The 24,303-nt window shown below is 35.0% G+C and overlaps 2 long non-coding RNA genes across 2 annotated transcripts in view; one reads left to right on the top strand and one right to left on the bottom strand.

The window, feature by feature from the left end:
• The window catches only part of LOC128240083 (uncharacterized), a 66,806-nt gene that overhangs the window by 14,949 nt on the left and 27,554 nt on the right, over window positions 1-24,303 (top strand). The gene's annotated exons all lie outside the window — the stretch shown is intronic.
• LOC128240084 (uncharacterized) lies at window positions 10,584-22,290 on the bottom strand. The gene is made up of 4 exons (XR_008262039.1): window positions 22,153-22,290; window positions 17,701-17,774; window positions 11,613-11,735; window positions 10,584-11,207 (listed from the first exon to the last, which is right to left on the bottom strand). It is a non-coding gene; the product is annotated as an uncharacterized LOC128240084 (long non-coding RNA).

Raw genomic sequence — 24,303 nt, 5'->3', positions numbered from 1 at the left:
AAACTTCAAAAATCTTTTTCTCTGAACTTACTTGGACTAGAGCTTAGATATTTGGCATGATTCATCGTCTAGTGGACCTTTACAAAGATCGTTCAAATAATGGCCTTGGGGTCAAAATTGGCCCCGCCCCGGGGGGTCATGGGTTTTCTCGATATGTTTATAGTGAAAACTTCAAAAATCTTCTCCTATGAACTTACTTGGCCTAGAGCTTAGATATTTGGCATGATTCATCGTCTAGTGGACCTCTACAAAGTTTGTTCAAATTATGGCCCTGGGGTCAAAATTGGCCCCGCCTCGGGGGGGGGGGTCATGGGTTTTCTCTATATGTTTATAGTGAAAACCTTAAAAAATCTTCTCCTCTGAACTTACTTGGCCTAGAGCTTAGATATATGGCATGATTCATCGTCTAGTGAACCTCTACAAAGTTTGTTCAAACTATGGCCCTTGGGTCAAAATTGGCCCCGCCCCAGGGGTCATGGGTTTTCTCTATATGTTTATAGTGAAAACTTAAAAAATCTTCTCCTCTGAACTTACTTGGACTAGAGCTTAGATATTTGGCATGATTCATCGTCTAGTGGACCTTTACAAAGATTGTTCAAATTATTGCCCTGGGGTCAAAATTGGCCCCCCCCCCTTGGGGGGTCATGGGTTTTCTCTATATGTTTATAGTGAAAACTTCAAAATTCATCTCCTCTGAACTTACGTTGCTTAGAGCTTAGATATTTGGCATGATTCATCGTCTAGTGGACCTCTACAAAGATTGTTCAAATTATGGCCTTGGGGTCAAAATTGGCCCCGCCCAGGGAGGTTAGGGTATTCTCTTTATGTTTTTAGTTAAAACTTAAAAAATCTTCTCCTCTGAACTTACTTGGACTAGAGCTTAGATATTTGGCATGATTCATTGTCTAGTGGACCTCTACAAAGATTGTTCAAATTATGGCCTTGGGGTCAAAATTGGCCCCGCCCCCTTGGGGGGTCATGGGTTTTCTCTATATGTTTATAGTGAAAACTTCAAAATTCATCTCCTCTGAACTTACGTTGCTTAGAGCTTAGATATTTGGCATGATTCATCGTCTAGTGGACCTCTACAAAGTTTGTTCAAATTATGGCCCTGGGGTCAAAATTGGCCACACCCTGGGGTTGATGGGTTTTCTCTATATGTGTTATAGTGAAAACTTAAAAAATCTTCTCTGAACTCACAAAGACAAGTAACGTCTTAATTTAAACTGGATAACATATTTAGTACACATACCAATTTTCAATATGGGCCACATACAACAATTTATAACAAATGTACATATATAGATACACAGTAAAATCAAGTAGTGACAAGAGCTTAGATATTTGGCATGATATATCATCTAGTTGACTTGTACCAATATTGTTCAATCTTTGACCCTGGGGTCAAAAAATTGCCCCACCCGGGCGGTCATGGGTTTCCTTATATATGTATATGATGAAAACTTAAAAAATCTTCTTCTCCGAAACCAAAAGACGAAGGCCTTAGATATTTGGTATGAAGCATCGTTTATCGGACCACAATTAAGATTGTTCAAACTTTAGCCCTGGGGTCAAAATTGGCCACGCCCCGTGTTCATAGGCTTAGGTTTTCAATATTTGTATATAATGGAAGAATGTGCAATATATGACAGGTGAGCGATTCAGGGCCATTTGGCCCTCTTGTTATAAAATGTTCGGGCCCCAATTTCATTTTTAAAGACTTTGTCATTTCGTATACTATAATACATTCCATAATCATACTGTTTATTTGCTCAAATGCTTATATAAAATTGAAATTATGGCAAAACAACTTGTTTGTACAGTTTATTCAATAAAGATGTGCCCTCAAAAAACATAACTTGCCGGCCCGCTGGGGGGGGGATGGGCCCTATGTGCCCCCTGGTAGATCCGCCACTGTAATAATCGATCATTGCACGATAATCGATAGTATTTCTTTTGTACAATTCCAAACCTTAGTCCTGTCAGTGTGCAGATATGAGAATCAAATTCTGTCAGTGTGCAGTCAATCATCAAGTCCTGTCAGTGTGCAGGCAACTGAATGAAATACTGCGATTAAGCAGGCAATCAACAAGTCCTCTCAGTGTGCAGGATGATTATTAGCTCACCTGAGCACGAAGTGCTTAAGGTGAGCTATTGTGATCGCCCTGTGTCCGTCGTCGTCTGTCGTCCATCGTCAACAATTTAACTGTTAACACTCTAGAGGTCACAATTTTGGCACAATCTTAATGAAACTTTGTCAGAATGTTACCCTCAATAAAATCTTGGAGGAGTTTGATATGGGGTCATCTGGGGTTAAAATCTAGGTCACCAGGTCAAATTAAAGGAGCTTTTTAACGCTAGAGAGGTCACATTTATGACTGTATCTTCAGTAAACTTAGTAAGAATGGTAATATTAATAATCTCTGGCTCAAGTTCGAATCTGGGTCATGTGCGGTCAAAAACTAGTTCACCAGGCCAAATTGAGGAAAAGCATGTTAACACTCTTAAGGTCACATTTATGACCATATATTGATGGAACTTGATCTGAATGTTATTCTTGATGATCTTTATTGGATCAGGTGAGCAATACAGGGTCTTCAGGGCCCTCTTGTTTATTTAAAATAATTTTTATTTTTAATAACTGGGTAAACTTAAAAGGTCAAATAACAGGAATTCAGTTAAAATACTCCCGTTTTGAGTTTACCTATAAGAAAAACCATGGTGAAAGGTGGGATTTCAGGAAAAAAGAAAATCTGGACAGCACTTCATAAGAAACAGCATCCGGATTAAGTTTGCAAATCCGGAATTTTTGCAAACTTATTTTTTTTATTTTTCACCCAATGTTTTTAATTTTTGTATTTTTAAAATGTGTTAGGTAATACTAATAAGAGATATTTTTTGTTTCCTGAAATTTAATTTAGAAATATGTTTTTTTGGCATTTAAAGTCAACTTTTCCAATGGGAGTCCCATTGGAAAATGGCCTTCCCATTGGAAAATGGCTTTTTTCAAGCTTTTCCAATTGGAAAACTGGCTCTATTAAAATTGTGGGAGAATTTGGAACATAATTTTTAAAATTGAAATTGACTGTTTAATTAAGAATATTTTACACTCACTACATGAAAAATAATATATTCATTAAAAATGAAGAACCGATAGATTCATTTAAGGCATTTGTTTGCGAATCCTTCCCATGAGTGAATCTTTCCAATTGGAGGATTCCCACATTCAAAGTGGGAAAGTATGAACATTGGAAAATTCGAATTGGAATATTTGGTTAATGGGAAAATTCCAATTGGAGAATAAAGTTCAGTTTTAAAATGGGAAATTTCCAATTGGAAGGACAGGTAAGATTTTGTAATGGGAACATGTAGGAAATGGGAATAAAGAAAAATATTGCCATATTTAAAGCAAAAATTAGCAAAATTACACTTCTTACAATGTCCTTACCTGTCAACTGTCGACTTATCCATATTCCTCATCGCTGTTATACTATACAATGGTTAGCATGACGTCTAACCATCGTATTGCTTCATTAACCCTGTATCAGATACTAGTACAATTTTTTATCCGATTGAAAAAAAAGACAAACAAAACAAATCCATCTTTCATCAATGTCACAAAAACGCTGTCGTTAAGCTTGATTACAAACATCTTGCCATTTAACCGATTATTTTCAAGGTTAAAGGCAACTAAAATTTGGTCAAGAATTAGCATTAATGAAGTTCTTTGAAGTCGAAGATATAAACTTTTTTACACTGCTATCTTTGTTAAAGACCACATGATTATGTTCATATATTTACACAAATTATAAAGGAGTCGGAGAGGTGATGGAGATCTATTGTATGAAAAAGCTTAATTTATGGTATGTATGGGTAAAAATAGTGAAGGAACGACTCGCCATACTGTCATTATTTCATGTACATTGTGCTATATGAAATTATTCTCGTTCACCAGAGTGATGGTGCCATGCGTTACACATTTGATTTATCACTATCAAACCTCTTGTAAATGAGAATGTGTGAATATGGTGTTGATAAATCAATGAATGGTTTAGAAAATAAACATTTTGAATTTTGAAAAAAAGAAGCCTGAACTTGAAGAATACTGCCATGACTAATGAGATGCAATGTGCCAGGCCGCAAAAGTTTTATCAGTGAACATATTAACAGACAATTAAGATATTACATTCAAACAGGGAAAAAGTAATATGAAAACCTATCGCTGTCGCTAAAGTAATGCACCAGTCAATGGTAAGCATCCCCCACCCCAGGTCCGGGGGGGACAGTCGGTGGTTTTGTGTTCGCGCCAAAATAGAGGGGAATTGGCCTTGGACCGACTGTGTAGCTCAAGGAATTTGGTCGAAGCGCTAGCGGTTTAAGCGCCCGGCGTGCGGCACCTCTAAAATAATCGAAGTTTACTGTTTTCATCAATATCGGAGAAACAAAGGTAATCAAATAAGCTCATAATGCACCATTTCCGACTACATACATGAGGGAGTAACCCCAAATTCCCGTAACAGTTTATGCCATATACTTTCGGTTCTGAGGGAGGAGCACATGTCAAAAGTTGCGCCCCTAAGTTACTACCCCTCTAACATCTAACCTCTGCGATGTGCCATGTTTCCGCAACCTGGGAGATTTAATAAAAACGCTTCTGTTTCTGGGGCTGTGATTACGAAGTTCGTAATCACTGCTTCTGCTGTAATAAACCAAGATGATACTTGACTTCTACTACTACAAGTTACCTAGATTCACGTGCATTATTTAGCACGTTATTGCTATGTGTGTCACGAGATTTATACCCAGTGTACTGCTAATATTTAGCATTCTCAAACATTTATTGTTGAATAAGATTTTAGCTGATAGCTATTTCCTATTTGTCTGAAGATGATGAAAAACATAATCTTATTTATGTATTGCTCAACGTCAAGGTACTAAGTCACAGGCCGGGTCGAACTCGTATCGATGAAGGGAAAATCTTATATATTCAACCTCAAGTCAGTTTCCTAGTCTGAATTTTGAGAGGATACAAAAAGTATTCCTGGTGGGTACAACCTTTAAGGTAAAAGACAGACACAAATACATGCATGCCATACTTTTGAGAGGCTTTGCAGTGGATTTTAGTCTGAATTCCGGGGAATATTGATCTAAAGTCCAGCGGATTTTGGTCTTAACAATATCAACATTTATTATTTAAGACTAAATACAGAAATTTGAATGCATATTTACTTATATTTGTTTAATGATCTAGAATACATACAATAAAAGAATAAATAATATATTATGAAATTATAATCAATTGTCAATGCATATGATAAATAAATAATACATAAAACAAGAGGGCCATGATGGCCCTAAAACGCTCACCTGAGTAAAAGAGTTTAACCTTTGTTATTAATATAGCTTGTTTCTCAAAGAATATTGAACAAGAGCTGTCAAAGTATGTGACAAATGCCCCCCAATGTGACATTGATCTATGAACAAGTACATAACAAGAGCACCGCGAAACAGAGCATTATACGCCCGAAGAAGATTCGGCTTGAGGTCCTTTTAATGTAGTGATGATTTGATTTGATGAAAGTTATTTGAAAATCGCTTTATTAGTTACCAAGTTATGGCCCGGACACGGAATTGCTAACGGACGAGTAACAAAGATGTGGCCTGGACACAGAATTGCTAATGCCCCCCTCCCCATGGTGATTCTAGTCTTTGAGGTATGGACCTGGAAATTGCGCGCAACACATCCTTTTAATGTAGTGATGATTTGTATAAAGTTATTTGAAAATCGCTTTATTAGTTACCAAGTTATGGCCCGGACACGGAATTGCTAACGGACGAGTTACAAAGATGTGGCCCGGACACAGAATTGCTAACGCCCCCCATGGTGATTCTAGTCTTTGAGTTATGGCCTGGACATGGAATTGCTAACGTCCCCCCCATAGTGATTCTAGACTTTGAGGTATGGACCTGGCAATTGCATGTGACACATCCTTTTAATGTAGTGATGATTTGTATAAAGTTATTTGAAAATCACTTTATTAGTAACAAAGATGTGGCCCAGACACAGAATTGCTAACGCCCCCACCCCGTGGTGATTCTAGTCTTTGAGGTATGGACCTGGAAATTGCGCTCGACACATCCTTTTAATGTAGTGATGATTTGTATAAAGTTATTTGAAAATCGCTTTATTAGTTACCAAGTTATGGCCCGGACGCGGAATTGCTAACGGACGAGTAACAAAGATGTGGCCCGGAAACAGAATTGCTAACGCCCCCCCCATGGTGATTTTAGTCTTTGAGGTATGGACCTGGAAATTGCACGTGACACATCCTTTTGGACACGGAATTGCTAACAGACGAGTAACAAAGATGTGGCCAGGACACAGAATTGCTAACGCCCCCCATTGGTGATTCTAGTCTTTGATTTATGACCTGGACATGGAATTGCTAACGTCCCCCCCATTGCTAATGGACGAGTAACAAAGATGTGGCCAGGACACAGAATTGCAAACGCCCCCCATTGGTGATTCTAGTCTTTGAGTTATGGCCTGGACATGGAATTGCTAATGTCCCCCCCATGGTGATTCTAGACTTTGAGGTATGGACCTGGAAATTGCATGTGACACATCCTTTTAATGTAGTGATGATTTGTATAAAGTTATTTGAAAATCACTTTATTAGTAACAAAGATGTGGCCCAGACACAGAATTGCTAACGCCCCCCATGGTGATTCTAGTTTTTGAGGTATGGACCTGGAAATTGCGCGCGACACATCCTTTTAATGTAGTGATGATTTGTATAAAGTTATTTGAAAATCGCTTTATTAGTTACCAAGTTATGGCCCGGAAACAGAATTGCTAATGCCCCCCATGGTGATTCTAGTCTTTGAGGTATGGACCTGGAAATTGCGCGCGACACATCCTTTTAATGTAATGATGCTTTGTATAAAGTTATTTGAAAATGACTTTATTAGTGACAAAGTTGTAACGCCCCCCCCCATGGTGATTCTAGTCTTTGAGGTATGGACCTGGAAATTGCGCGCGACACATCCTTTTAATGTATTGATGCTTTGTAAAAAGTTATTTGAAAATGACTATTAGTGACAAAGTTGTGGCCCGGACACGGAATTGCTAACGCACCCCCATGGTGATTCTAGTCCTTAAGGTTTGGACCTGGAAATTGCGCGCGACACATCCTTTTAATGTAGTGATGATTTGTATAGAGTTATTTGAAAATCGCTTTATTAGTTACCAAGTTATGGCCCGGACACGGAATTGCTAACAGACGGACAGACGGACAGACAGACGGACAGACGATGGAGGCCATAACATAATACGACCCTTCGGGCGTATAAAAAGTTTATCTTGCCTTTATGTGTCAAATACATATTGCAAGTTATATTAAATTGCCTCTGAGCAAAAAAAAAAACAATCATACTAAATGACAGCCAACACTCTTTATGTCCTCATATTCAACATTCCATTGTGAATAAACACTTAGTGTATCTTTCACCTTAGAGGTAGGGACATGGGTCTTGCACACGACACGTTGTCTTGGTATGTTGAAAACATATGGCATTTTCATTTTAAAATCTGTCCATATAAGAGAAAGTCACAGCGCGGACACGACAGCCTATAATTTCCTTCAGGTTGCCATGGCAACCAGAGTTCTGCAAGGAATTATTTTTTTTTAACAATTTTGAAAAAGCACCAACCAAGGATCATTCCTATAAAGTTTCATCAAAATTGTCCAAGCGGTTTAGGAGAAGATGATTGTAACCAATTGTTGACACTTTTCCTTTAGGTTGCCATGTCAACCAGAGTTCTAAATGGAATTAATTTCTTTGAACAATTTTGAAAAAGCACCAACCAAGGATCATTCCTATGAAGTTTCATCAAAATTGTCAAAGCGGTTTAGGAGAAGAAGATGATTATAACCAATTGTTGACATTTTCCTTTAGGTTGCCATGGCAACCGGGCCAAACAAAATTATGTGAACAAATTTAAGAGAGGTCCATGCAAGGACACTTCAAACCAAATTTGCTGAAGATCTATCAAGGGGTTCATGCGAAGAAAATGTAAAGTTTTTTTACTAATTTTAGCTCTGGTGGCCCTTAAAAGGGGCCAAACAAAATTATTTGAAAAGACCTGACAGAGGCCCATGCTAGGATGCTTCAGACTTGAAATCCATCAAGCAGTTAATAAGATCAAGTTGTTTAAAGGTTTTTCTATTTTTTGCTCTGGTGACGCCTAAGAGGGGCCAAACAAAACCATTTGAACAAAGTTGAGAAAGGACCATGTAAGGATGCTACATATCAAGTATTGAGTCATTCTGACCTTTACTTTCAGAGGAAAAGATGTTCAGTGACAAGACAATGTAAAAACAAATGACCCCTGAGCAAGGCCAATTTGACCCCGGGACAATAATTTGAATACCTTTGGTGTAGGTCCACTAGGTAACACTATATACCAAATATGAAAGCTCTAGGTCTTATATTTTGGAGAAAAGGATTTTAAAGTTTTATTATATAAGACTATATAAAAACAAATAACTTTCAGGACGGGGCCAATTTTGACCCTGTGGCAATAATTTGAACAACGTTGATAGAGGTCCACAAGATGATGTTGTATACCAAATATCTAATCTCCTGGCCTTACGGTTCTGGAGAAGAATATTTTTAAAGATTTACTATATAACACTACGTAAAAACAAGGACCCCCTAGGCGGGGTCAATTTTGACCCTGTGGCAATAATTTGAACAAATCTGGTAGAGGTCCACTAGATGATGCTGTATACCAAATTTCTAAGCCCTGGGCCTTACAGTTTCGGAGAAGATTTTTAAAGATTTACTATATAACACTATGTAATGAAACTAGTGACCCCTGGGGCGGGGCCATTTTTGACCCCAGGAGAATAATTTGAACAAATTTTGTAGAGGACCACTACATGATGACACATACCAATTTTCAAGGTTCTAGGCCTTGTGGTTTTTGGGAAGATTTTTAAAGTTTTCCCTATATAAGTCTATGTAAAACAAGTGACCCCCGGGGCAGGGCCATTTTTGACCCCAGGGGGATAGTTTTAACAATTTTGGTAGAGGACCACTAGATGATGCTATATACCAAATATTAAGGCTCTAGGCCTTGTGGTTTTGAAAAATAAGATTTTTAAAGTTTTTCCTTTCCGTTGCCATGGCAACCAGAGTTCTGCATGGAATTCAATTCTTTGAACAATTTTCAAAGGGGACCACCCAAGGAACATTCCTGTAAAGTTTGGAAGAAATTGGCTAAGCGGTTTATGAGGAGATGTCGTTTAAAGTAAAAGTTTACGGACGGACGACAGACAGACGCCGGACAGATTGTGATCACAAAAGCTCACCTTGTCACTATGTGACAGGTGAGCTAAAAACATTTACTTATTAATTATTATAGCACTGCGCATAGTAATATACTTTTAATTTTTTCATTCCCCCCCCCCCCTTCCCCCCCCCCCGGGAATATATGGCATACACAAACCAAACTTATACTCTCAATTGTTTCAAATGAACATTATTATTTATTAACTATTTTGATTCAATTAGCATTCACATTTAGTCAAGTCACCATGATTTGCATTTGAATTTTTGCTATTTGTAACATTAGACATACCTTATATACTTCATTTGTACCAAAATTAAACAAATAACGATCTGTATTATAAGATAGCACAATTTGAAAAAAAAATAAAAATACTTTTATTACTTAATGAATTGCTTAAACAATAAACATACATTTTTCCATCCTTTTTTATGAAATTCAAAAGCCATTGCATTACTCTTCATATTGACAAACAAGAAATAAAAATAGTTCATGTATGTAATCATCTATTTTATTTAATTTAAACAATCATTTGATATCATTATAATTTAGTTCTTACAAATCATGTAAGTAATTTCACTTTCAATAAATTGAGAGTTAATAAACAGTCACATGACAAATTCCTTTTATTGGATCTTCAATGTCAGATGGAAAGCTATTATTAAGGACCCAAGTGATGTTTGTTTGTTTGCATCTGAACTGCCTAAATGCAGCCAATTAGAAATTTTGCATTGAATGTTACATATTTGGGTTAATTAAGGGCTATAATCCCTGTCCCGACAATTTTGAAGATAGAACTTAGGAAAAGTTATTGACTGGCTAAAAGAAAAATATAAATTGAGGAATATAGGCAATGTAATCTTTACAGATATACAAAAATGATTCGCAGATACATATTTAGACTTATCGACATTTTACTTAATATCAAAAGGTTCTTACAAATTATTTATAATATTATTCTTCATATACATACACAATTATTTAGTAAACAGTACTGTTTCAACAATTCAAACAAATACATAGTTACAAATCAAATATTGCTGTATTATGGCAAACACTTGGTGTTCCATCAGTACTTTAACTGAACTGGAACCTCAGATCAACCCATAAAGAAATGGAGTCTAGTAACTTCCCACTCGCCTGCCTCTTGGAACAACTTGGGCCATGATTTTACCAGTTACCAGTAAGTGTTCTTTTAGACCATCATGTTGGTCAAAAATGTAATAAGACAAATCAAGACTGTCCGTAACTGGAAATCGGACCTGTTTCAATACATAGGCCACACTTTTTTTATCCAACTCCTTCCAAATGATGGGTAGTGACATGGACATTCCTCAATCTAACTTCTGCAGTGACTTCATTCATTCCTTTAGTCAAATACGGACAGTGTGAGCTGTTGAGATAGACAGCTCCTGTGACATCACATTTTATTGTGAAGAATGTCCAGCATAGATGGCTTGTCATCTAATGTAGCTAATATGTCCGCCCGGTCAGCTCAATCGGTAGAGCGTTGGACTCTGAATTGGACAACCCGGGTTTGATTCCCGGGCGGACCAGGTCACCTCTGTTGTGATTGGTTATGAAATCCTTTCTACGACCATTCGCACTGTACCACTGCACCTGGCATGTACAGAAGTTGTCAGTTCCTTGCAGAGGTGAAGGCACCTAGTACTGGTTCTGCCCAGGATAGGTGTGCGGTGGTTGAACTGTCACTCTCAGGGACCCTTCAATGTGCTCACGCCGGGACCCGGAGTATAAACTACTAACACCACCACCTGGCAGCCTGCTATGAAGCTTGTCCATAGCCCCATATGTGTGGCCAGTCATCCATTATCCCCATTTTAATGATAATCTGAAAATAATCCCAAGCACATTTATATGCATATTTATTATATCATGTCCGCTTCCATACACTTATCTTCTCTAGGATGTTCAAACAGGCTTGATGTGACAATACAAAATGTGAAGACAAATAAACAGTGAGATACAACAAGTACATTGAATTTTCTGTCTGATTTAAAATGATTTGTAATATAAACAGGACAGGTGAAACTTCCTATTCGACAAATATCTTTTTTTATTGTCATTTCCAAGCATTTTTTATGATTAGATTATTTAATATTTCACAACTTAAATACTATCAGGAAGTCATAAGATTAACCATCTATATATATATAATAAATCATATATATATATTTAATATATAAAAACAAGTCATTATACAATTGATATACACAAATTAAAAAGGTATTTATACTTCTGAAACACTGTTGCACAAGCCACTGGGCACAAAGAGGTTGATGAAGGTTTTCCTGATGCCCTTTGAGGTTTCCCCACAATAATGAGAAAGATGACCTCTGAGAGAGATGGTGGTTATTTCCTGAAACATTAAATTTATACATGTTGTATATAATTTAAAAAAAAGGACACTTGACAATATACAGAATGCTGTACATAAAATTCATAAGTCCTATAAATAAATGCTTTTGAAAAATTCCAGAACGTATAAACAGCAAAACCCAAAACCTCTTGATTTTGTTCTCAATTGGCCAACAGAGGAAGTATTTTTTTTCAAGAATCCATGAAAACCAGTGATATAAAACTGCTGACAAAAAATTAGATCATGCATTTTTCTTTAACTGTTAGTAATAGTTTAACCCACAAAACATTGGCTTTCAAACGAAAATACGCAAATCTGCGATATGATCCATGTCAGCAGTCTTTTATCATTGGTTTGCAGATACTATTAAACCCCAAAATTTGCTCTTTCCAAGACAAAAAAAATAAAAAAAGTTGTAAAAACGGTAAATTTGTGAGAGTGCATGCAGCTTTAATAATAATTAATATATTCTTGTAATGAAGCTGTTATGTGCTAAAAATAGAACCCAATGAAAAATAAGCATATCCTAATAAGCCTAGCTTTATATGAAGTATTTACTGAATCAAATAGGCATATATAGGCAAATGACTGAAAAGCTACCATAATTAAAGCTGCACTATCACAGATTAAACATTTCGACAACTTTTAATTTTTGTCTTGGAACAAGCCAATTTTTGCTACAATCCATGGAAACCAGTTAATAAGACTGCTGACAAAAAATTAGATCGCGGATCTTTATATTTAAGTTCATAAATTGATGTTTTATGCATTTTTCTTAAACCGTTAGTAAGGGTTTAAGCTCTAAAACATTTTCGAAAATATGAAAATCTAAGATCTGTTTTTTTATCAACAATCTTACATCAATGGGTTGCAGATATTTACGCAAAAATTTGCTCTTTCCAAGACAAAAATAAAAAAGTTGTAAAAATGGTAAATCTGTGAGAATGCAGCGTTAAGAGTATTTTTTAAACTTATAATGAAAGTCATTTGCATTTATTTTATATAAGCACGAAAACTAATGTGTTATTTATTCTGAACTCCTTTATAAAAATGTAGGACAAAACACCCCATGTCATTTTTGACTAAGGGGACAAAACACGTCCAACCCATTTAGACAGGGTTGACAAAACAACCCAGATCATTTTGACATGGTGGACAAAATAACCAGGAAAATATTGGCAGTTCAAAAAGTTAAGACCCCCCTCCCATCCTACCAACACTTGAAAGATTAAAACTAATTGGCCATTATCAAGATGTGTTTTATTACCCCCAATAAACACCCTTTTTCACTTAATTTATTAGGTTTAGAAATGTTACTATGGAGATCTTTATCACAGCATAAGGAAGACACAGTGACTTTAATCATAAGGATTTGCTACAAAGCTACAGTACAATATTAAGTTCAGCATTATGATAATCCTTACTTCAAAACACTCTTCTTAAAAAGGTGTTCAAGGCCAAAATCTAATATTCATATTCATTACAGGCTGCTTTGCATGACAATTATTTATTTCAGATATTTGCTTTAAGCAATTTATTTTTAATTATAAAAACACTTTCTCATAGTTTTCAGTTTTCATCTTCTTTTTGATATTGACATGTTAATATTAAAGGGGCCTCATGTGTTTAATATTTACGTTAGTCTTATATTAAAGCTGCAACCTCACAGATTGAACGTTTTGACAACTTTTTTTTAAATTTTTGTCTTCGAACAAGCGAATTTTTGCGTAAATATCTGCAAACCAGCGATAAAAGACTGCTGACAAAATATCAGATTGCAGCTTTTCATACTTCCATCCAAAATTGATGTTTTATGCATTTTTCTTAAACTGTTAGTAGCAGTTTAAGCTGTAAAACATTAAATTTGGAATGGAAATATCAAAATCTGAAATCTAATCTTTAGTCAGCAGTCTTTTATCACATAAGCAGGTATTTACGCAAAGAAATTCTAATACATAACGTTTAAATAAAAAAGTTGGAAATCAATACATACACAAGTTGACTAACATATATTTTGAATAATAAACCTTAAATTACTTTCCAAAGAATGCATTTAAGGAAAAGTTACTTACTGAAAACAAGACTGTAACAATGCATGTATTTTAAAGTGAAAACGCATATATATTATGTATTTTAAAAATGTAATCCTTTATACTTTTTACTCTTTCTGTTTTTAAAAAGGATGTAACCCTAACCAAATCATTTTATTTTTGGCCCTACTATAACACAATCAAGAATTTAGCCCCACATTCCAGAATGCAGGGCTTAAATTGTGTTATCATTTTGATCACTGACATGACATCATTGACAAAATAAGGATTCAAAAATCTTTGTTTCCGCCCAACTGACCCTATTTTTATCCTTCTGATCCTTTTTTGTTTTTGGTGTTTTGATCAATATGTGCTTTTTTAGTAAAGACCTTAATAATTCCCTGATATAGGTCAGTTTGCCAAAGAAACATGGTCCTAAAAAAACAACAGTTACCGTATGCCTACCTTTTTTGATATTTAAATGGAAACTATGAATACTTTTTTTTGGCCTAAGCAACAATTTTTGTTTGAAGCCAGATGTGCATACTGTGTATTTTTTTACTTAATTACATTGTATTGTCTGCGAATTACCAATATCAAATCCATTGTCCTATTTAACAGGAGAATGGTTTTGATATTGGTCCCATGTATTATCATTATAAAAAGTGTAGGAATTTTATTCAAGACCATTTGCAAGATGTGTCATGTTTGGTGTCAATATTATGCTTGAATTATCATAGTTTATATTTGTCATTGTTAGATATTTAATTTGTATAAAAAAATGAGCAATAATAAAACCTCTAAAGTTTTTTCCTCAGTTGGTAAGAATTACACCTGTTGTTGTTGTTGGGTTAATAAAAGTCTGCTTGCCTATGGCTCCATTATGGCTTGACCCTGTCACACCCCCTAGTGTGACTGAAACATATTTGTGAGGCCAAAGGGGGATCTATCTTCATTGAATGTCAGTATTTATTTTAGCTCCACCCCTTTTACTTGACCTGGCATCGCCCCTTTCACTGAACCTGACATCTGATTGGCTGAATGAATATGCCTTTTAAAGGTTTCCTTATGACTGACAGCCCCAACCCCCCACAGAGAAAGACTGGTCATTTGATACAATCACTATCATATTTTGAAAAGGGGGCTATATGCATGACTATGAATTGGCTTGTAATTGATTTAAGATAATGATCATTATCTGCAGTTATGCACTTAAATTCATAATAAATTCATGTTCCTTATACTATGAAAATTATGGAAGAAATACATGACTGTCAATTTAGAATTGAACTTAATTTCCATGTAAATATCCTTAAATTGTATAACATGTCGAAGGCAAAATGTAGATTTTCACAGATTGATACAATTGCTAAAAGGCATGTTCATTTTTTTCAAGATAATGACATTAATAGAAGGTTTCTACTTTGTGTAAGGTTTTCTGAATTTAAACATTTTTTTTTGTCTTCAAGTCTCTTAACATTACCAAATAAAAAGAACTGTCCTCCAGTTTGTATTATGTAGAATAAGATGTAATTTGGAAGTAACTGTAATTTGTTACAAAGATGGTTTAACCAAAACTTAATGAAAATCCCACATTGATTTCGTGCATTTATATATATATATATATATATATATATATATATATATATATATATATATATATATTAATACATATAGCCCGGAATAGTTGTAGCCCGGAATTATAGCTATTCTGGTTTTTCCGACCTAATCCTCCTGTACAAACAAAATTAAACCGTTGTAATATACACACATTACTTCGGAAACAATAGAGTCATTGGACTGTTACATGAATTTCAATAGCTCAAAATTCACCTTTTATTTGTTACTTCCGGGCTATATGTACTAACATAACAGGGTTTTCCCATGCTGGTACAAATAAAAGGCGAATTTCGAGCTATTGAAATTCGTGTAACAGTCCGACTCTAGGACATTTGCCCCCCCGGATGTTTGCCCCCCCGGATTTTGGACCATCGCGGACATTTGCCCCCCCGCCGTTTTCGAGGGGGCGGACATTTGCCCCCCCCCCGCCGTTTTCAAGGGGGCGGACATTTGCCCCCCCCCCCGGTTTTATAAGTTTATACCAAGACATTAAAAATATATTAATTTATAAAAAAAATGAACATTTTTTTCTTTAACTATTTGTTCAATTTACGTGCAAACTGCCAACCGATACCTCTTATACCTCTAAATAGCGCGATCGAGATTGCTTTAATTGTTTCTCATTAATTAACACTTCTTTGATATCATGCACACATAGGTAATTAGCGCGATCGGGATTGCTTTAATTGTAGTGTTGGATCGCACTTTAATACAAACACATGTTTGGTGTTGATAGTTTGTAAGATTATTAAAGTTATCGCATTATCGAGTAGTCTCCCTTCTCTTATGTCGTGGCTTTTATTTGATTGAAGACATGCAAAATACACAAATTGGAGTTATGTTGCAATTAATAAGCAATTTTGGTATAGGTTTGTCTAGAATATTACTTATATAACCGGAGGGGGGGCAAATGTCCGCCCCCTCGAACATTGAGGGGGGGCAAATGTCCGCCCCCTTGAAAACGGCGGGGGGGCAAATGTCCGCCATGGTCCAAAAGGGGGGCAAACATCCGGGGGGGGGCAAATGTCCGGGGGGGCAAATGTCCGTTTACCAACAGTCCAATGACTCTATCTGTTTCCTACGTATAATTCCGGGCTACAACTATTAAGAGCATATACTATCACACTCATCTGATATATTGGGGATTAAATTTATGTACCAGTACATTATCTTACAGAATGATAGTGATAGTCATTATCAAATTATTATCCTGATTAATAAGTAAGTTGTTGAGTGAAAACTATTTTTAAATTGAGACAATAAGGTGGATGACATGTTAAGTTATTGAAAGCTTTGAAGATTTTATACAAAAGTTATAAGTTGTCTCAATTTATGATTTCGAAAACCATTAAATTGGCAGGCCTAAGCATCATGAGCCACTCACAGACTTTGATGGAATTGGTAAAAGACAAAAAATAAATATTTACTTTCTTAGTGTTGCAATGCAAAAGATACTGGGCCTACTTTCTATCAGTAAAACATTCTTAAAGCTTTTTTCCATTTGCCAAATAATGGAAAATTATTTGAACTTGATTTTGAAAAATAATTATTTTTTATCCTGACTATATAATTATTTAGTCTTTAAAACAGACTCTCTTCCTTTTAAACTCTAAAATATCTTTAAAAATAAAATAAAATACATTTAAACCCATTAAGATTTAATTAATTATTTAAACAGGCCGGTCTGCACTGCTTTTTCAGTAAGGATTTTAGTCAAAATCATATCTTCGTAAGAACAAGACAGTACACCATAGGTAATTATGACCCCCCCCCATAATTATGCATATTATGCATATTTGTATACATGTATTAGCTAGACAATATACAACGATAAGTGTAATTGTATATATTAGTGAGCAAATAAATGCATTAATAAATAAATAAATACAGATTTATACTGGTAAATAGATTTATAAATATAAATATTTTAGGAAAGATAAACATTAGATAAAAAATATTATCAAAGCCTTTTTAGCCATATTGTATTGGCTGGTGGGGTTACTCAAAATTACCGTGCATGGTCCGCTTACAACCAATTAAATATTTTCAATAGCTCTGAGAATGATTCATACAATCTTTGATATGATGTCAGTTTTTTTTACATGGCATGGCTTGACTTGATCAATATAAATTTTATATTATATGACTTGCACAATTCACATGACTTTTCATATATATCCTTTAAGTTTTGTGTGATAATAGATCTTTGATCTAAATTTGTAATTCAAAACTTAAAGATACATATATATATATATTTACTGCTTCGGAATCACACTTTACACACAAGACATGTTAAAATAGATTATTGTACTCACTGTTTTTTAATTTAAGTTTATTCATCAAACTCTGTCACTCTAGCTGTCTCTGTATTATCAGCATCACACATCAACTAAAAAAATAAAAATAATAAGAATTATAACAAGAAAGGTTCAAGTAGTTAAAAAATATATGGGCTGTCATTGGACATATAATATAACAATTTACCATGATTCCATGAAATATTTTTACAAACTAGCAAACCTGAACTCTTTAGTATTTTTTTACATCTTTGTGAGATTTTGCATAAAAAGCATCTATCTAATTCTTTGTTAATTTACCACATTAAAATTAAAATATATTGATTAACTGTACTTTTATTTATTTTATAAATATCTTATATGTTGTGCACCAGTCAATTGTAACCCTGGCGCCCCCAGGTCCAGGGAATAGCGGGGACTTTAACTTTCGGTCCAGCCAACCCTGGGTCTAATCCCCTCCCCTGCGGGAACGAATTGATGGTAAAACCCCGGCCAAATGCCCCTGCACACCAGAGACTCTATATAAGGCCCAATCTCGGCTAAATTTGGCTCAAAGACAAAACCACTGCGGTCACCCCGCCCTGCGTGGCCACATAGAAAGTAAAAACACGGCCCATTTCCCGACTATTCCCAGTATACCCCCGGACCGGGGGGGGGGGGGGGGCGTGGTTAGTAACCGTTACAATTGACTGGTGCATTGGTTATAATAACTGAGAGGCCTCAAAGATGCTCACATGACTGTGACATTTTGACCTTTTAGCAGATTAGAACAAAGAAAGGATTTTTAAGAAATATACTCAATGAAACAGAGTGAAACTTTATTCAGGGGCTATACACCGTATGATGAAATAGCGAAAGAAGAGAAAATTGTCGAAAACTGACATGAATTTGGTATCAATGTGTACAATGCATTGAAACTAACTAACTGAAGTACCACATAGTTTACAATTAATTGATTTTTCACATTTTTTTTCCATTAAAAAAGATTACTAGGTGGGTATACCTAGTATAATTAATTTTTATGTGTGATTGGCTAGTCGATGTTATCACTTAATGTTACCAAGCTAGGTATATATTAAATCAAATAAACAAATGTAAACTTTCATAGCAGTGGATACAACACTGGACTGCAATTTTGGCGACCACAGTTTGAACCCGGTCTCTCTTATTTTTTCTTTACATTTTGATATTTTTTTACCAATTATGATATCAAAAGGATAAACATTTTATTGAATAATTGTCCTGTATACTGGGACTGACCCTACTGTTTGTATAGTCCATTGGTTAAAGAAAATAGATTAAAAAAGAGAAAAAAATAATTGTATTTAGTGTGTGTTTAAGGTAGCACTACCCTAATGAAAACCTCCACTTGAAATGCTTCATTTTAATGTTTTATCCTTTATTGTTAAGCACATACCTACACATCTTTTGTGGGTTCATGTGAGCAGTTCAACTTCAAAGCAACCCAGAAGCTGACATACATGCCATATCCCCCGGAGGGGGAAAAATCCCCCGGAATTTCGACCCATCCCCCGGTCTCCCGGAGGGGGATGAAAATCCCCCGGAATTAAAAAAAGTGTGTTTAAAATTACGCAAAATTATCACAGGGTTTAATTATATATGCCTGTTTACAGTTATAATGCCCTTCTTGTCTTAATTGGATTATCAAATGATGGTGTGTTTTAACAACACCAATTGGGTGACACTTAATAAGTCAGCAGGGCACATTTCATGCATTGTTTTGATTGAAACTGTCAGAATTTGCATAAGAAATGTCAATTAGACTGGTCAAATAAAAGGACGATTTTCATTGGTTAAAACTATAGGTTTTATCCAATCAGAGAGAATGTAACAAATTAAAGTGTTTAAACATGTGTCATTGTCATCAAAATGATTTATGATTTAAAGGTGACAATACATTATTTGGTAAAGAAAAGGATTAAAATAACTAATAGACAATGCTGTTCTTTGTTATGACCCACTAATATGTTTACATACATGACATGACCTTCATCTCAAATATCGGAAAATAACAGAACTTCCAGAAGAGAAACTGAAAGTAGACAATTCGGATGAAATGACTTTTATTTATTTTAATATTATGGTGGTGATGTTTTTATTTTTTGATGAATGCCAAAAGATGATATGTTAATGAACTTAAACAATAAATTATGCATTTGCTTTTTATCAGAAGCAAACAAATCTGACTATTTGGGAATTGAAATGAAAAATATTGATAAATCATTCCATTCTCTCTATTAGTCTGAAAGTCATCATTTATGATCATAATGAGCAGATTTTGTATCCAATTTTAGAGGAAGGTAAGCCCATTAAATTGTCTCTGAAACATATTTTTCTGTGAAGTATTCTATTTTGCAAGTGAGTGCTTTTATTATGCAATATGGCTGTGTCTCATTAAAATATAGATGAAGTGCTGGAAAAAGGGGAAGACAAGGTAAATTGGCACGTGTGTCATGCCCGTAATGCTACATGGCGATGATGAAAATTCTCTGGTATGTGACCCAAATCCCCTTAAATTCTGGACATAATCCCCGCGGGAGTCTTGTTTTTTTGTACTTGCGTCTTAAAATACTTTGAAATTTTGTCAAATTAGACCTGCTACAAAAAACGCCTGAATACTACCAAAATCCCCCTGAATTTTCAGACTTTTGAACATTAATCCCCCTGAATGGTCTCAAGAAAATATGGCATGTTTGGAAGCATCTTTATATTTTCCATTTCATTAGCTTACATTTTTCAACAGTAGTTTTATTAGAAAATAGTTATTTTCTTATACCGAAGGTAAAACATATACTGTTTTTTTTTTGCATAATGTTCCTAAAAGTTTAAAGATATTTCATATTGATAAGGAACAGGTCATGAGTATTTTTTTAACTTGTTGATTTCGCTGTAAAATGACATTCACAAGCTAAATCTTAGTAGACCAAAGAATTGTACGTTTACGGATTTTTGTATCTTTTTTGATATGGCAAATCCTTCACATACAAATTGTTTAGTATCAAAAGTGGGTAGTTATTCCGATCGGGATTCTGGGTTAAAGCATTTAACATCTCAAAAATATCATAAAACAAGAAATATTACCAGATTATATAATTTTATATCAGTTCCATACATAAAAATGTCATATCCTATGAATAATTATGAGTTTGACGTTTATTTTTCATTTCTTGCTGTCAAAACATAGCGATATATACATGAAGGGCACCTGCAAGGCTTCAGGGCACAATTTTTAAACAACTGGAACATTTCGGCCATGGCTGAGTTGTTACGATTGTATTTACGAGGTCTATCTAGAAGCTTGTCAGTGGTGGCCGAGTTATTATGATTGGGTCGAGTTGTTCCGCTTGGCATAATTGTTGTCTGTGTCAGTCAACTTTTGTTTTATTGGAAAGGTAAATAATGTGTTTTAATGCAAAATAACTTTTCACTTACATGGTAAAGTATGAATATAAACCTTTATGATCAATTTAAACCATAAAATACTTCACTTAATACAATTTCAATATTTTTCAAAACACCCCCGGTTTTTGCACAAACCCGTTTAGACGTTACTGGCTAAGGTCACAAATCCGAACTCTTTCTGATGTTTTTTACAATTATCTTGGAGAGTTTATGTTGTAGTAAGTTAAACTTTCGTATGAAACATCTTTGGTTCATGTGAAAACAGCTGTCAAAGTACAGATTCACGATCTCGTCAATATTATGTCGAAAATCGTTCAATTTTATGGATAGTAAATCACCCTTCAAAATACGCTATGGAGGGCACAAATACCGAACACTTGAAAAGCGAAAATACATGGTCATACAATTATAATTAAAAAGTATGCTATATTAAATAAATGGCATTTTTTAGAAAAATGCTTAACAAAACGAGATGAAACTTCGCAAGTGTGACCAAGGCAAGCCTCTGTATTGATCTAGATCATCAAATAATCGATCACGGTAAACAAACGCGTGTTTTAGCCGGTGTTCAGGATTTGTGCCCTGTTAGGAAATGTACCGTCAACCAGTAAGGATTGGAAGAATGTATTACACGTCTATAATTTTAGACTGGGGGGTGGGGGGGGGGGTTGGGGTAGCTACAATAATGAGCGATTAGGGATACTTTTTTTATTATTTTGACATTTCATGTGTATCCCTGTAACTGCCATAGTCTTAAAATCGTCAAAAGACCCATTGACGGTCATTTAGGTGGACTATGGGGGGGGGGGGGCATGGTTACAATTGACTGGTGCAACCACTGGGACACCATTTTTTATTATTTTGATATTTCTTAAAATACTCGTTGACGGCTATTTAGGCAGAGTAGCCCCACTCCCTGTCGAAGTGTGGATAAGAAGAGGACTGTTTCAAGTGAACGTTCTTTACGAGATGTCCTACTTATTGACTGTTTATATAATTATTCAAAAATCAAGACAAAAAATTAAATGGAAAAAATAAATGACTTACCAATGGGTGTTTGAGATATCCATTTGGCACCACTTTAGTGCCATTCATCGCTCTTCAAAGCTCCATAAAACAAAATCATTCGTCTAACACATTCCCGACATCTTAACACAGATGGTATTGATTACTGTGACATGTTTGTGTTAAACCGGTTTAAAGGTGCATTCACTCGAGTAAATAAAGTCAAAGATGCACTCTTTAAGTACTGCCAGATAAGGTTTACCACAATTAATAATGTTGTTTCAATATTCCTAAAAGTATGAATAAATGTCGAAAACAATGGTTCTTATGAAGGATATCGAGTTAAATTTGAAAGAAATGAGCATTACACACGGTATTTCTACCTTATGAGACTATAGTAGACTACAATAAATCGTTTAGCATTTACCAATCATTTAATATTTTTTGCGCTTTCTGCTATTAAAAACACGGTTACAATCTTGTTATCAGTAATAAATATTTTCAATGAATGCATTATTTAGTATGTAGTTAAAGGTTTATCAGTCACAATTGATGTTTGTTATATATGTGTATGTATTGATTTTGAATAACAGTGTCACTAAACAAAAAATAAACAAATTTACGCAATTTCACAACCTTTTTTCCAGTTCTTCTGGATTACCCTGTATCCCCTGCCTCGAAACGAAAAGTTAACTTGGACGACATCGGTACGTTGTGGTTGGGGGGGGGGGGTCACCCCCCCCCCTCCTTCTGGCCACTAGTGCAATTGCAAAATTAATTTTGATGCGTGAGGGATATACTTAAGCGACGATGTTAACCATTGCTTCAATATTTATGCATGCATATGTGCTTGTTGGCATTTTGGGTGCCTCATTTCTACATCAAAAATGCTCAACCAGGTATGAGTTTATTGTATAAGTTATAGCTCGTAGTTTGTAAAATGTGGTTCTTTAGCAAATTTGTTTTAAATACGAAATAAAAGGTGTTGCTTCCAAGGTATGCATGATCAAAATATCCATAAATTATGTATGAGTCCCTTTTGCTGAGTGGTTATGCTATTTATTTGTCCATGACGTAAAAAGCGTAGGTTCACCCCTGATTAAAACAAGACTTTATTTTCATACTTTCATTGTATTTTGTTCTGTAATTTCAGTATCAAAGAGTTAACTAATTATTTCAGACACATTACCTGAAAAATGATTATTTGGTGCCAATGAGGTACGAGTCCCTTTAAGAATGACAAAGTGTTTTTACAATCAGCTAGATAACAAGTTCATTTTTTCCACATATACAAGATGATTTACAAGTAATCATCATATGTGTATTTTTGCTTCACTGCTATCTTGTAGGATGACTGGCTTATATACTACTACCGGGTATGTAGTAAAGTGACAACATGGCATTAATTACCAATAGCGTTTATTTTGTAATGCAAAATTCACCAGCCTTACATTTTTGTACAGTTCGATATTTTTTCTAAAACATATACTAGTATTACTGTTTGAGGAAGGCATTGGCACATGATGCATGTTAACATTCTAAAATGCCTTGCAGCATTTTTAATGGTGTTTAGCTTGGACCAGCTCAAAACCAAACAATAGGGGTTGGAAAGTCTTTGGTTTAGGAGTTAAAAAGTCTTTAATATGGTTATTAAAATAATTCAACTAGGGGTTGAAAAGTCTTTGTTATAGGAGTTAAAGAGTCCAAACAGGTAGGGGTGGAAAAGTCTTTGAAATAGGGGTTTAAAAGTCTAAGGGTTGAAAACTGAAAAGTGTTCTTTTTTAGAAGGGTTAAAAAGCCTCTTGGGGTTGAAAGGTCCTGCTCCCCTGCAGAACAGTGTGTATGAAATAAACTAATATCTTAGGTAAAACATTTCATATGGATTTCCATCAATTAATTACATCTTCATTAAAAATCAAGAAAATGGTACATTTTCTGTGTAAAGGTACTGACAACCGAAATAACATTTTCAAGCGTAAAAGTGTGTATAGCTTTGAAAAAATGAATAAGTTCTTAGTCGTTTGTAACCACAACTTAATCGATTAAAAATGGCGTCTGAGGAGATGAAACTAGTGTAAAGATATTTAAAAAAATGGAATTTGTGTCACTGGTTGAGTAAGAATACTTCAGGTAATTTTTGATATGATTTATTGCATTCAAATTCAATAAAAGATGCTTAAATCTTATCGCTAA

Source organism: Mya arenaria, chromosome 7 (genome assembly GCF_026914265.1).
Source record: "Mya arenaria isolate MELC-2E11 chromosome 7, ASM2691426v1".
Taxonomy (NCBI): Eukaryota; Metazoa; Mollusca; class Bivalvia; order Myida; family Myidae; genus Mya; species Mya arenaria.
This window is presented reverse-complemented; position numbering and strand designations above follow the sequence as displayed.